Raw genomic sequence first — 13,622 nt, forward strand, 5'->3', positions numbered from 1 at the left:
TAACGTTGCTCACATGCCGCGGGGCATTAATTCTCTGCCCACCTCTCCAAATGTGAAGTTCACTTCCCTACCATAGGTGGTTTTAGTTCCTAAAAATATACAGAGGTGTAAATTGGTCATGTAAGTCTTTTTATGACTGCCAAGAGTGTATTGCTCAAACGCCTAATGATGGAGCCAATGACTTGGGCAATAATTTATTTGAAGTGTTGGCCTTCTGATTGCCATCCTCCAGGGGGGCACATACACAGCTACGCTCATGTGTACCGGTACTCTGTTTGATAGAGGAGAAGTGCCGGTTCTCAGCTTGGAAGCACTGGTGTGCTAAGGGATATTATTTCATTAACGGTTCCCGCCTCTCCTGTGCCACCAATGCCGCGCCGCCCTGAGAATGCATAGCCGGCAGCCGCAGGCTTCAAATAATCATTTCATCCTCCGAGCGTCTGTCCGACCTAAGCAGCAGCCGGACGACACACGACACATGACACATGACACACATGCTCATCACTCAAGCTCACGCTCCTCACCTCATTAGGCCTGGGCTGGCCTGCAGCTTTGAAGGAGAGCGGGCAGCAGAACAGAAGACAGCAGGGAGACACTGGGGCCTGGGCGAGGCTAGCCACCAGGACCAGGACCAGGGCAGGGCCAGGCAGGGGCACTTTATCTTCTTCTAGTACGGTACAACGGTGAAGTTTGTTGTACTAAAGTCACGCACACTTTACAATGCGCATGACAAGATTGCACGGCACGCATTTGTCACCAGCCAGCCCTGCCCCCACCCTGAAGACCGCGGCGCGCAGACTCATCATAGACAACTGCGCGCCGCCACGCCCACGGACCATTACTAAGACAGCAACAAGCAAGCTACCGCGCAGTGCACACATAATATTTCATTAATGAAAAAAGGCTCTGGCACAGCGCACGGCACCATAATTAATTTTTAAAATAGAGGCACGTTATACCGTCCAGTAGTGTGTGCTCACTGATTATAGGCTTGCTGCTTGCCTCTGCCCTCTGCTGAGACTAGTGAGGGGGTCCCTGGAGCGTGGTGGGGCCCCCTGCGGGGGCCTATGTTAATCCCCCCCGTGAAAATAGAGACGGAGAAGCCGTCACGTCACCGCACAGTTTAAAGGCCTGGTTCTGCCGGAGTGAGGGGCGTTGGAGCGTGGGGGCCTGAGGGGGCCCCTGGAACGTGGGGGCCCCCTGCTGGAGCCTGTGTTATTACGCCCCTGTAATTTAAACGTTTAAAGGCTGTCACCGTAACTTACAAGGCGTGCGTGTGCGCACTGTTTAATGTAGGCTTGCTGCTGCCTTGTTTGCAGCGGTCTTTCTCTGCTGGGAGTGAGGGGGGCCCCTGGAGAGCGGGGGCCCCCCCGCACTGCTTGGGCTGCGGGGGCCTGTGTTACGCCCCTGCTACAACTATCAGGGTCTATCATAAGTGACAGAGATTGATTATAATACACTAATCTGTTTACCTCACCAGAAACAGTGCAAGAATGATCGTTACTTGCTGGAGCGCTCTCCATCCATTAAGAGCACAGTATTTCTCTGATGATTTCTTGTAATTTGGTGCTACATAGTAGGCGCCATAAAGCAGAAGCCTTGATAAGGTTTGTGGATATGCTAGACCTGAATAATCAATAAGAGAATGGACACTTGTAACTGCGTTGCAGTGGTTCTCTTAGACAACCCTCATAAACGCTATGTTGATCTCGGTTGCGGTTTATATCGTTTCTCCGCCCCACATATGCGTTATGGCATTATCATCGGGTTATCTAAATTTGTGCTGTATGCCCGCCTCAAGCCTGAGGCAACCTCTGGTGTAGCGCAGTAGTGTCCAGAGATATATATAGGCCCACAGAAATTATCTAAAAACAAACCTACATCATAGAAAGTATTTTATTTGCCGAAAGATGAGGTTTGTTGTTAAAAAAGTCGGGTATACACACAGATCGAGTTACTTGGTCTGATTATACCGCTTAAAAGTTTTAAAAAATCGTCAACATGTTTCTGCCCCACCTCGCCCAGCCGGGTCTAGGGGGCATTCGTCAGGACAAACAAACTCAAAATGGAACTATACTCACACGATTTGTATAGTAGTCACAGTGGATTTTGTGTTACCACTTTAGTTTCTAAGGAGGTATTGTGTACCTCTGTAATATTTTCGCTGCGTGTCTTCAGGGGAAAGTGGACACAATGCAGAGCCAGCACAAGACGTGGAGGAACCTCCATTAGCGGCCTGGGACCATTGTGTCCACTTTCCCTTTTTTTTTTTACACTCATTAATCTCAAAAAGTTTGCCATATAGTTCACGTTAAAAACTCCTCTTGCTTCACAGTTAGAAAAGGAAAAATAAACACCAATCCCCATGTTAAAAGAACAAGCAGCAATTTGTCAGAAGAGATAGCCTGACATTTGACTTTTGCCTTTGAAGCACAGCAAACGTGACCAGATAAATGCAAAATGTATAGACATCTTTATTTAATGCTCGTTCACCTTCTGAAGACCAGGACCTTTGCGAGCCACCTGAGAAATCAGCTAGTGACCCACGGTAGGTCGCTACCTGCAGTTAGAGAAACACTGATACATACAATGTTTGTGAGGAGCATGCATAGGGTAAAAAGAAAATTGGCAGGAGCTTAGTTAAGTAATGACATTGCTCACCAAGAAAAGTATGTAAACCCTGCTTAATATTTGCCATGTACTACTTTTAAAGAGAAACATTTTAAGGCAGGGTTTTTTTTACACCAAAAATGTTTTTTAAAATGCAACATATACTAGAGTATTCATATCCTTAATTTTCAGATCAGACTTTGAGTAATCATTTGATTATAAGACCACTATTGGACCAATCAAAATAATTTCATGATGCCATTTTTCTGCATTCCTCTCTAACAGCATTTGTTTGTGATGATCATAACCTTGTGCACGCTGTTCGATATGTCCATCTCCTCGTTTTCTTCTTGCTTTCTGAACCACGCCTACCCTGGCCAGCTGCTGCCATTTTCTATGCACTACAATCTCCAGGTTTGTTTTTTGCAGAGTGAAATTAGAAATAATAAGAAGTCCATGGAATGCACTAGAATTATTCTGCAAGTGCATACTTTTTGTTAATTATAGGATGTGCGTGTTTAGTACCTGGTGAACCCAGATCACTTAATAATACTGATTTAAAGAGCCATTTAGAATCTGTGAGGATGCGGTACACTCACCTCTAGGATTGATTGGGAGTGATGGGCGAGTGGGCGTGGATGTCACATGCACTGTCCTGGGTCAGTCTTCAGGAATCCCTGGACAAAACAAGGAAAGCACAACTCAGTTCACCTTTCCGGATAAAGGTTTAAACACAAGTAATGCACAACTCGTGATCCCTGGATGCATTCACTTTAAAAGCTCTATAAAGTGTTCTAACAAAGAAAATTGGAAACACACTGCATACTTCTTCTAATCTCGAGTTGTGTAAACACCTCTCCTGGGAGCAGGCCGCCCTTCTCTGTATGAGGCTGCGCTGGACCAGGACCAGGAGCCCTGCATTGTTCGAGCTCTGAGCTCACGGGCTATTTTTGGACCCGGACTGTCACTGGCCGGAGCCCCAACACTAACCACAGTAACCAAAACAAAAGGCTTATTGGTTCAGATTGACATCGTTGGTGATTCATTTAAACTCCTGCGAGAGCCTCTGAAGCATTCCATGCACCCGGGCACGGTGACAGCAGAGCCCTCTGCAGGAAGAGCTAAGGGACAGCACAGCCCTCTGCAGGAAGAATCAAAGGACAGCACAGCCATCTGCAGGAAGAGCCAAGGGACAGCGCAGCCATCTGCAGGAAGAGCCAAGGAACAGCACAGCCCTCTGAAGGGAGAATCAAAGGACAGCACAGCCATCTGCAGGAAGAGCCAAGGGACAGCACAGCCCTCTGAAGGGAGAATCAAAGGACAGCACAGCCATCTGCAGGAAGAGCCAAGGGACAGCGCATCCATCTGCAGGAAGAGCCAAGGAACAGCACAGCCCTCTGAAGGGAGAATCAAAGGACAGCACAGCCATCTGCAGGAAGAGCCAAGGGACAGCACAGCCCTCTGAAGGGAGAATCAAAGGACAGCACAGCCATCTGCAGGAAGAGCCAAGGGACAGCACAGCCATCTGCAGGAAGAGCCAAGGAACAGCACAGCCCTCTGAAGGGAGAATCAAAGGACAGCACAGCCATCTGCAGGAAGAGCCAAGGGACAGCACAACCCTCTGAAGGGAGAACCAAAGGACAGCACAGCCATCTGCAGGAAGAGCCAAGGGACAGCACAGCCCTCTGAAGGAAGAGCCACGGGACAGTGGCCAAGGGTCAGCACAACCATCTGCAGGAAGAGCCAAGGGACAGCACAGCCATCTGCAGAAAGAGCCAAGGGACAGAACAGCCATCTGCGGGAGGGGCCAAGGGTCAGCACAGCCATCTGCAGGAAGAGCCAAGGGACAGACAGCCCTCTGCAGGAAGAGCCAAGGGACAGCACAGCCCTCTGAAGGTGAGAACCAAAGGATAGCACAGCCCTCTGAAGGAAGAGCCAAGGGACAGACAGCCGTCTGCAGGGAGAGCCAAGGGACAGCCAGCCCTCTGCAGGAAGAGCCAAGGGACAGCGCAGCCCTCTGAAGGGGGGGCCAAGGGACTGACAGCCCTCTGCAGGAAGAGCCAAGGGACAGCACAGCCCTCTGAAGGAAGAGCTAAGGGACAGACAGCCGTCTGCAGGGAGAGCCAAGGGACAGCCAGCCCTCTGCAGGAAGAGCCAAGGGACAGCGCAGCCCTCTGAAGGGAGAACCAAAGGACAGCACAGCCATCTGCAGGAAGAGCCAAGGGACAGCGCAGCCCTCTGAAGGGGGGGGGCAAGGGACAGACAGCCATCTGAAGGGGGAGGCAAGGGACAGACAGCCCTTTACAGGATGAGCCAAGGGACAGCACAGCCAGCTACAGGATGAGCCAAGGGACAGCACAGCCCTCTGAAGGGAGAACCAAAGGACAGCATAGCCATCTGCAGGAAGAGACAAGAGACAGCACAGCCCTCTGAAGGGAGAACCAAAGGACAGCACAGTCATCTGCAGGAAGAGCCAAGGGACAGCGCAGCCCTCTGAAGGGGGGGCCAAGGGTCAGCACAGCCATCTGCAGGAATAGCCGAGGGACAGATAGCTATCTGCAGGAAGAGCCAAGGGACAGCACAGCTATCTGCAGGAAGAGCCAAGGGACAGCACAGCCCTCTGCAGGAAGAGCCAAGGGACAGAACAGCCATCTGCAGGAAGAGCCAAGGGACAGCACAGCCCTCTGCAGGAAGAGCCAAGGGACAGCACAGCCATCTGCAGGAGGAGCCAAGGGACAGCACAGCCATCTGCAGGAAGGGCCAAGGGACAGCACAGCAATCTGCAGGAGAAGCCAAGGGTCACCACAGCCATCTGCAGGAAGAGCCAAGGGATAGCACAGCCATCTGCAGGATGAGCAAAGGGACTGCACGGTCATCTGCAGGAAGAGACAAGGGACAGCACAGCCCTCTCCAGGATGAGCCAAGGGACAGAACAGCCATCTGCAGGAAGAGCCAAGGGACAGAACAGCCATCTGCAGGAAGAGCCAAGGGACAGCACAGCCCTCTGAAGGAGGGCCAAAGGGTCAGCACAGGCATCTGCAGGAAGAGCCGAGGGACAGCACAGCTATCTGCAGGAAGAGCCAAGGGACAGCACAGCCATCTGCAGGAAGAGCCAAGGGACAGCACAGCCATCTGCAGGATGAGCCAAGGGACTGACAGCCGTCTGCAGGGAGAGCCAAGGGTCAGCAGAGCCCTCTGCAGGAGGGGCCAAGGGACAGACATTTATTTTTTTTATTTTTTTTTAAACAAAAAGAATCCATAAGGGAAAAAGGAGGAAGAAAGTGTCCCTACAATGGTTGGGAACACCCTGGTTGTTTTTGATACCCCTCACACACCAACAGGCCCCTTGGTGTCATGCTTCATCATTGGGGTCCTCGCACCCCTCTACGGGATGCGGCGACCTACGGTTGCGTGGGAGCACTTATGGTGGCTATGTGTGGTGTGAGTGAGGGAATTTTTATGTGAGTGCAGTGGTGGGGTTCGAAGTGAGTGATGTATAAAAAGTGCCTGGCTCGTGGGGTAACAAAAACTTTATTTGACCCCCGGGCTGGTACTAATAAAAAGGTGAGAGAGGAGGTATTGGCGTAACCTATGTGCGCCAACTCCTATGTGTGTTTCAACATGTTTCGGTATAAAAACACCTTCTTCAGGACTGAGGTACACAAATCCCCACCTTACTCACGTTTCTCTACTTTTTTCAGAATGTTTATACTAAAAAAGTGAAACTTGACCTGTTAAGGAAAAGGACAAAAAATGTTTTCAGGTGGTCCGTTCCTTAAAAAACCATAGGTATACCGACCTGTGGATACAGTCATAAAAAGTGCGGTTTGAATTCCTAGACACGTTGGTGTCATTCTACACATGAAAAACGTGCCTGTAGTGAAAATTTATAAAAAAACACATACTAGACAAACACACATAGAACGAAAAACACACACTCTATTTTTAGGTGAATCATGGGTTGTAGATAGCCCCTGTGGTTATAGTAGACTATATACATAATGTGGGGAAAAAAGTATTCTGTGAGGCTCACAGTGGGCATAACATACTGTTTTATCAGTAGTATACGAGACCGTGTGAATGTAGGGGTCCCTCGCGCTTCCTTGCTGTCTGTGAGGAATAAAAAGAAATACTGCTTTGCCCGGTACTTACATATTCAAAGAGGCGGTAGATTGGTTTTGTGGTTTTAGCATTACTCACGAGTCTATGAGGAGAATCCCTCTTCGCTGCCCCTTACGCCGGCTCCGTTGGTTGTGCCGAGGTGTTTGTAAAAAGCTCTTTTATACCGCTAGTGACTCGCCCATGATTGAATAATTGGCAATAGAGTAGATCGGATATGCCCGTATTTGGTTTCCCGGTCATTGAGCACATCTCATCGCTCCTGCCTCGTCCGCGCATGCGTGGCCGCGGGCTAAAGAGCGTGCGCATGCGTGTTTGGTTAAGAAGTGCTTTTACCTATCGCGCATGCCTGGAATGGTTCGTGCTGTCGTTGATCCTGTTCTTAATCGAGAGGAGTTCGCGCCAGCTCTTCTGTTGGTTTAACTTTGGATAAAATTGGAATTCTGTTAGATCGATTTAAATAAAGTTGTAACCTCAGTTTTCCACTTATGCATGTTTGATGAGAAACAAGGAGAAATAGGCTTACTGTTCACTCTAATGCGTCCCATAGACGTTCTTCTGAAAAATAGATATACTCAATTTCCCATACATGGATATATTTACTATACAATATTCTGGGCTCAGTATATTGTTATTCTCTTTTCTTTTTTTATAAATTAAAAGTGATTACAATTAAAATTAAGACGGCATTTTGTTCATTAGGAGCCCCATGGCAGTTTGTCAAGTTTAATATAGATGTCTTTCTTCTCATATGTAAGGTGGCTCAAGTATTAAGTTGACCACAGGGAATGTCATCGTTCAGACCCGAGATATGGGTCCCAAGGCGGAACACCCAGCGTTGTTCTTTCTCAAAGAGACCCTGCTCTGTGGGTAATTGTTCAATTACCGTCCACTTGATGTCATTGACGCAGTGTTCCATCTCTAGAAAATGAGCAGCCATCTTAGTGGTACTCTTTTTGCTGCGGATGTTACACTTATGTTCATTGAGACGTGTTTTTACGGCTCTGGTGGTCATGCCAATGTACTCAAGGTTGCAGGGACATACAATCATGATATCCCTTTGCAATTAGTGATCACGAGTAAGGGAGGATTTAGGGGTTGATCTGACCAGCCTAAAAAGCAGCTTGCAGGTCTGATGCAAAAGGCGATGCTGCTAATGGTCACATGTGCAAAGGGTGTGATGGAAGGACAACATGATTGCAGGGTAGAAGGTGATGGAGGCTCTCATTTTGCTAACATTCATTGCTTGTAGGCTAATTGCAGAGACAGTGCTAGGATTATTGCCACCTGACAAAAGGAATAGTACCGCTCAACAGACTTCCTCGTCAATGAGTCTTTACTTTTGGTGAATCCTCATGGATCTCCATTGGCTACCGGTGGAACGCTATGTGCAGTTCAAGACACTTTGCGTTCTGCACAGGGATTTCAATAGCAAAGGGCCCTTTCTAGTGAGACGGTAAGCATCTCTTTATGTGCCTGGGAGAACTCGAAGATCCTCCTCCGCTCAGACCTTGAGGGTTCCAAAGATCAAAATATCTCATTGGGGCGGTCACTCCACCTCATTTTAGGCTCCTAAACTCTGGTGACGCTCGTAGCCGTGGTCTTCGTGGCAATCTAGTGACTTTGCCCTTTAGAACTGCTGCTGGAAGGAGTGCATTTGAGCCCGTTTCTTTTTTGTCCTGAGAGATGGACAGGTACCACCACTAGCAAGGAGCGGGACTGCGAGGCCCATAACCCCCTGCGGGCCGTGATCTGCCGCACCTGGGGACTCTTCCTGCCCCCACCTCTCTCTCCACTACATTACGGCTCACGGCCCCCGCTTCGCGGGCTGCCGCTTGTAGCCGTGGTCTTCGTGGCAATCTAGTCACTTTGTCCTTTGGAACTGCTGCTGGAAGGAGTGCATTTGAGCCCGTTTCTTTTTATCCTGAGAGACGGACAGGTACCACCACTTGCAAGGAGCGGGACTGCGAGGCCCATAACCCCCTGCGGCCCGTGATCTGCTGCAACTGGGGACTCTTCCCGCCCCACACTTCTACCTATTTAGCAGGACTAGTATCCGCGATACGCGGGACCGCGCGCCGGCTAAGCCCGGGCAAAGGGCGGGCCGTCTGTGGCCGTCCGGGGCTGGCCAAGGCTGGGCTGGGCCACTCCACTAACGTCCGCCCTAGGACTTTAAAAGTAACAGGATTGAATCCCATAAATATTCTATGTTGCTGTGTTACATTGGTCTTTCTAACGGTATAGAGACAAAATATCGACTCCAAAATATCGACTGGACATAATATCGAGTTTTAAATATAGACTGGACAAAATATCGACTGGACATAATATCGACTACAAAAATATCGTTTTTCAGGTAAGTGAAGTAATATCGACTGTATAAAATATAGATAGCAAAAATATCGATTTTTTAATAATATATAATATTTTATAGTGTATTTTTATGTAATAATATGTGTGAATAGTGTGTATTAATGTTATAAAATATTTTATTACATGAATTTTGTTTTGATAATAATTGCGTAATGTAATTCTGTAGCGGGTTGTGGGTTTATAGGGGAATAGGGTGGGAAGTAATTTAATAATAATTAATTAATTAATATATGTTTGTTAATATTTTTAATTAATAATTAATTGATAATTAATTAATATTAATTAGTTAATTAATAAATATACTTTTGAATATATTTTGTATTAGTAAATAATTGTTAATTAATTAATTGTAATTAGTTAATTACATTAATTAGAGTACATTTTTTATATATATAATTTTGTGTTATTTTTAAGTAATTAATTTTGATAAAATAATATTAATTATTAAAATAATTACACCTAATGTTGTAATATATTTACTTTATTGTTATTGTTAATTAATAATTAATTGGTAATTAAATAATATTGATAAATTTTGGGTAAAGGAGCATTTTTAGGGTTCAGGGTCAGTTTTCAGTTCATGGGTAAAGGGGTATTTTTAGGGTTCAGGGTCAGTTTTCAGGTCATGGGTAAAGGGGTATTTTTAGGGTTCAGGGTCAGTTTTCAGGTCATGGGTAAAGGGGTATTTTTAGGGTTCAGGGTCAGTTTTCAGGTCATGGGTAAAGGGGTATTTTTAGGGTTCAGGGTCAGTTTTCAGGTCATGGGTAAAGGGGTATTTTTAGGGTTCAGGGTCAGTTTTCAGGACATGCTAAAGGGGTATTTTTAGGGTTTAGGGTCAGTTTTGGGTTTTTGGGTAAAGGGGTATTTTTAGGGTTCAGGGTCAGTTTTGGGTTTTTGGGTAAAGGGGTATTTTTAGGGTTCAGGGTCAACAAATAAGATTTAAAAAAATTATTTTTATTATTTTCATTTATTATTTTATTATTATAATTTAATTTAAGTCGTTTTAAGTATATTTTAGTAATTAAAATTTAATATTAATTTAATTTAACACTGTTTTTAATAAAGTCGATATTTTTTACATCTATATTTTTGTTAACGATATTTTGTACTCGATATTTTTGTACTTACCTGTTTGTAGATACAAACTCGATATTTTGACTGTCGATATTTTGTCCACGATATTTTGGCAAGTCGATATTTTGTCAGTCGATATTATTTCAGTGATCCCTTTCTAACATAGTTTGTGATTTTAGTGTAATTACTAGTAGTATTAAAACTGTGGCGTTCAACTAAGAACCCCTATCCCTTTGTTACACTTTCCGTGCCGGATTTCTGTCCTACTATCTGAGGTTGTTTAAAGGGACATGAGTTTACGTACTAGTATTGGAAGCCTATCTCGGTGGGAGGCTATGTTCAGGGGACCCTTGTTTTTTTTTTCACTAGGGGGGCTTCCGTATTAGAAAGAGAAATACTTATGACGGAAAAACGCCTTTCCCTGGAACTTATGCAAAAAAACGATCCTCCATGGGCACTATAAAATTAGTAGTTACCCCCCCCCAAGCCATCGAATAGAAAGAGATCAAACCCGAGGGGATTCCTCGCAGTTACAACAAATCCAAATACCCTCACCTGAGCCAAATAGAAATAATTCCACCCTATAAACTACACCAGACATTTCATCTGAGCCAGATTTACCTGTGATGGCTGATAGGTCTCCCCGGTTAGTAAATCCGTCTATTAAAAATATAGTTCAAGGATCTACTACAAAAAACAAGGAAGAGTGGGAGGGATAATGAGGGTGGTAGAAGTGCGAAAAAATTAAAAAACATCCTGTAGCCCTGCAGGGAATGTTCAATCAAAAAAAAGTAAGATCGCGTCAGACCACGACCTCTCATCGTCACTTTCCATGGAAGATGTAATGGTAAATATGGAGCATTTGTTTAAATCATTAATTTTGCCATTGGTAGAGAGAGTTAAAAGACTAGGTGACCAATTGAGAGTTATAGAAAAGGAATTGGTAAAGCCCTCACTGCCTAAAATCCCTCTGTACCCCACACCTTTCGCTCACTGCCTTATATCCCTCTGTACCCCACACCTTGTACTCACTGCCTTATATCCCTCTGTACCCAACACCTCACGGTCACTGCCACAATAGATCCCTCTGTACCCCACAACTTTTGCTCACTGCCACAACATATCCCTCTGTACCCCACACCTTCCGCTCACTGCCACATATCCCTCTGTATCACACTCCTCACACTCACTGCCTGATTGCTCACTTTACCCTCCCATTCATCTTATACGTGTTCTCTCCCCTTCCACTCGTTCTACCTCTGTTCACCCCCTTACTTCTTTTAGTACCTTACTCCTTTCTCAGTACCTCTATTTCTTTTCCTCTTCAGTAACATCTCTCTGACACATCTCTGCACTTCCTTTATATCAACGCACCCCTCTACCTCAGCTGTCTACCTCAGTCTTTATTATTCCCTTTTCCTCAGCTGTCTCTACCTGTCTCTGACACATCTCACCCTCTCTCTACCTGGCCCTCTCACATTCTACAACTGCGTTATTCTCCCATCTCTATCATTGATTTACCTGTCCCTGCTCCTGAATCTTTTAATTCTACACCTCACTTCTTTGTCTACCCTTCACCCCTCGCTACCCTTCCGTTTTCCCCACTACGGTCTTTACCCGACCCACCTTTCAGTGCCTCTTCCCATTTCGCCTCCCTCCCTCACAGCGCTCTCCTAACATGCATCTGTTTCTTCCCTCACCACCATGCCTGCCTCTACCCCTCCTTACCTTTATAACCAGTCTAACTTTCTACCTTCCTGTTATTTCTGGTAGTGAACCTTTAATTTCACGCCTCCGGTTGTATTACCTACTCATTGAAATTGAGTAGGTCATTGCTGTGCTCCCAACCCAACATTGAGACCCAGTCCCCTAGCCTCTCAACATGCCCAGATATAACAACAAGCATTGGCATAGCCAATAGGTCTCGCCTTTGGGACCTGCTGCATAACTAAATACTTGTAAGGTCCCAAAGGCGGGACCTATTGGCTATGCCGATTCTTGTTTTTCTCAGCTTGGCCTGAGCATTACCCAATCCTGATTGTCTGCCATTTTAGCCCCACCCCTATTGATTAACATTAGCCACTCCCCTTCATTTGCCAGGTTAGCCCCCCTCTGGAAAAATTTCTGTGGACGCCCATGGGCCCAAGTGGAAAGTTTTGTCTCGCATCTTTCCATTGTTTTGTTTATGTAACAGTTCTGAAAGCTATCCTTGAATGTAAGAATCTCCGTGGGAGGCTGGTCAGTGAATATTTTCTTAATTTCCTAAATTGTGTGCGGCACGCAATCGCAAGCCCAATTCACTGTCGAATCTACATCTGCAATGAAGCACTGCTCGACACAAGCCCGTTTCAAATACTTAACATTCTGTTTTTTCACCTAGAAATGTAACAGAATATCTGGAAGGAATAAAGACACATCTTTCCATGCTTTGGTTTTGGCTGCCCCTTACCAAAGCAAACAGGAACATTTTTAAAAGTGTTGCTGTTTCCAGGTGCTGATAAGGTTAACTTAATTTTTTTTATTTGACAAAAACATCTGCGTGGCTGCTTTTGAAATCCTCTTAAATGTAGTATATATGCGTCTGACAAGAGCCCAGGTTGTTGCAAGCACTTTCGGTCTTTCTTATCTATCCGTCTGCAGTTACGTCCTAAGTATTTCTACAGTGGTGTGGTTTCACATAATTTGAGAACACTTGTCTGTCTTTCTCTGGGCAAATGTAAAGCTGTCGTCGTTCTGGGCAGGCACCACTATCCCTGAAGGCTGCATTCTGCCAACCATGTCACTGGCTCGCTTAGTGCAAGTTGAGGAGTTAAGAGCCCCGTGTAGTGCCCCAGCATAAGTCAGCATTCTAGTGCTGAGCATGTATCTACACTTACCACCTGCCCACCACTGATGTCACTGGTCAGGTGACACAGCCTAAATAAAAGAGGCCGAGCCCACGTGCTCTGGGCCAGTTGCACCATACCTTCAGTGTGTCCCGTGTCTGCATGATTCCAGCATGAGGGCCTAGAGCCCATCCAGACTTTACAATGGCAACGAGGATGGAGCTGTGCCCACACGTGCCAGCTAAAAGAAAATCAATGGAAAAGGGGAGGAAAGCTGCCTAAATCGACGGCGCACCCCCTGCGACATGAGCCTACCATCGAAAGGCCCGCGGGGCATGTGAAGAGCCCCGGGCCTGGAGGGAAAGGAGAAGGTGACCGGGATCCTACCCCGCACCTCTCCAGCCTGCCGTGGCCTGCCCTGCCGTGGCGGTGCTCTAAGAAGACAGAGAAGCCATCACGGTGCCCACCCACGGAAGAACAGGCCTGTCAGCCGAAGGTGAGCCCCGGACTATAAAGCACCAAAAGCAGAGCCCACCCGCTATTAGTTAAAGACACTGACTGTGCCCCCTGAAGTGAGAGCGGCGCCAGCTATGCCCAATTAATCATGCAAGGCCAGCGGAG

At 46.4% G+C, this 13,622-nt stretch overlaps 1 protein-coding gene across 1 annotated transcript in view; it reads right to left on the reverse strand.

Annotated features, from left to right (window-relative positions):
- Window positions 1-13,622, reverse strand: part of FHL1 (four and a half LIM domains 1) — a 321,710-nt gene that overhangs the window by 164,385 nt on the left and 143,703 nt on the right. Inside the window, exon 2 of the mRNA XM_086918670.1 lies at window positions 3,210-3,287. The gene's annotated coding sequence lies outside the window, so the exon portion shown is untranslated. The remainder of the gene's footprint in view (window positions 1-3,209; window positions 3,288-13,622) is intronic.

The sequence above is a fragment of the Lissotriton vulgaris genome, chromosome 4_1, assembly GCF_964263255.1.
Source record: "Lissotriton vulgaris chromosome 4_1, aLisVul1.2, whole genome shotgun sequence".
NCBI classification, from domain to species: domain Eukaryota; kingdom Metazoa; phylum Chordata; class Amphibia; order Caudata; family Salamandridae; genus Lissotriton; species Lissotriton vulgaris.